General features: G+C 46.1%; 1 protein-coding gene across 1 annotated transcript in view; it reads right to left on the bottom strand.

Moving 5' to 3' along the window:
- Positions 1-2084, bottom strand: part of LOC119597812 — a 10486-nt gene that overhangs the window by 7512 nt on the left and 890 nt on the right. The window lies entirely within an intron of this gene.

Here is a 2084-nt window from a genome sequence, read left to right as displayed (position 1 = left end):
GGACCTCACCTGATGGCTCCAAGACCTGATTTGAGGAGATCTCCTCATAGACCCTCACTCCTACTCCGTTTTTGGTGGAATTCACCAGAGGCAGTTTCAGCAATTGGGGACTGAGGTTTAAAAGAAGTGGCAGAGTGTGTGGTGTAAGAAGCATTGGAGGGCAAGAGTTGGTGGGAAGGAGGATGAGACAGAACCGAAGCAAAGGATTTACCTGGCTGTGCAAACAGCACACAGGCACATCGCTTTGCCTCTGGAAAACTAACTTTCTCCTTGCTCCTTATTATTAATACTTCTTTCTCAAATTTGTACCTTTTACACTGCTTTGAAGAAGCTTCATGAGCTTCTTTGCAGTGGTAACTACATATTGGACCTGGACAGTTGTCATCTCCTTGATGACCTATCGTACCACACTTTACACATATTCTTGGTTGTCCATTTTCCTTAAAACGACAAGAGTTGGCTCCATGCCCATAAACCTGGCAGTGGAAGCACCGCATAGGGTTTGGCACATATGGCTTTACCTTGAGGTGGTACCATGCCAACTTAACTGATTCTGGAAGGACCAACGTATTAAATGTTAGAAGGAGAGATGGTGTAGACTGTTCCAAACTGTCAACTTTCTTCTTAAAACGTTTTACTGCCACTACATTAAAATTCTCTAGTTCCTCTAACAGTTTCTCCTCAGAATACCTCATCAGGTCTCGGGAAAAGACAATTCCTTACACTGATTGAGGGTTTTGTGAGGAGAACATGAAACTTGAGCCCCAGGGATGTTGCATATCGCACACAGACGGTCACTCTCATCTGGTGACGAAACCTCAACTATCAGGCTACCATCTCGCTGTGGGGTGATGCGAGGATCACGTTGACATACCTCAACTATTTTCCTATGTACTTCAAAAATATCAAGATCCATGATTGATGCACCATCAATGGTCTTCACTACTAGGTACTTACTATATGAAATACTCTCATATTTACCAGGTAAGATTTCCTTAGTGGATTGAGGAGGACTTTTCCCCTTCTTACCTGGTTTGGGAGCCCGGGAACCATTACGATTCCCATTCTTGCCCTTTGGACGCTGGAAAGGCTCCAGAGTGACAACATGTGATGTTCCAGAGGGAATGGTTGGGGGATTGCGTAGGTCGTCAGGGGGAGAGCTAGATCTCTGTAAATTTGTTGTACTCATACAAATTAGAATTCTTCATTTCCTCACCCCCCCACCCACCATGGAGTCCAACGAGGGGAAGCTATAGTTGGGCTCAAAATATCCCAACAGCCACAGGGGTAATGAGGAAATATATGCAGCCACTGTTACAGTACTGATGGCAGTTCCGGGACCTATGCACTGCCGCCTGAATAGTACCTGCTTGACCCTAGCCATATTTGACCAGCCGATTGACTTGACTGGGCCTTGATCAAGCCACCCGTCTAACCAGAATAAAGGACCAAAGAGGTGTGTTGCTAGCTGCAGGGCGCAGCGTGCTGCATCGCTCAACCACCAGGACTCCTGTCTCCTGGTATTACGGGATGCCACACACGGCAAACACACGTGGGAGAGTTCTCCCTGGTCCAAGATGATATGAACCAGGGGTGGGTGCACCATCCCCTCTCATAGGCCTTGGTGCACCAGGAAGCCATTTTGTCTCATCCCTCACTGGTGACCCCTCCAGTATGGGTAGCCCTCTGGTCCAGCTCACCAGATCATTGGGACCTCAAGCCCCCCCACCGCGGCAAGGCGGCTTCCGTTAGGGAGTAACAGTAGGGACAGTGGGTTGGTAGGAGAATATTTTATATAGGAAAGTTTTCGTAATTTTATCAAATAAGAACAGTGGATAACCATTAGTTATAAAGAACTCTTTGAGGAACAACATTTCGTCATGAAAGGTTGTCCAGTTGCTATGCAGGTTATAGGCTCGAGTGATTAGAGTTTTGATGCTGTTAATTTTATATAAATATGGAATGTAACTAAGGAAGTGAAGTCCGAGGCCAGTGAAAGTTGGCTTTCGGTAAATGCTTGTATGGAAGGTGCTATTATTATAGGTGATTAGCGTGTCCAAGAACGGTAATTGATTGCCTTCTTG

This window comes from Penaeus monodon, chromosome 40 (genome assembly GCF_015228065.2).
Source record: "Penaeus monodon isolate SGIC_2016 chromosome 40, NSTDA_Pmon_1, whole genome shotgun sequence".
NCBI lineage: Eukaryota > Metazoa > Arthropoda > Malacostraca > Decapoda > Penaeidae > Penaeus > Penaeus monodon.
Note: the sequence above shows the minus strand (reverse complement) of the source record. Positions and strands in the feature narration are given on the sequence as shown.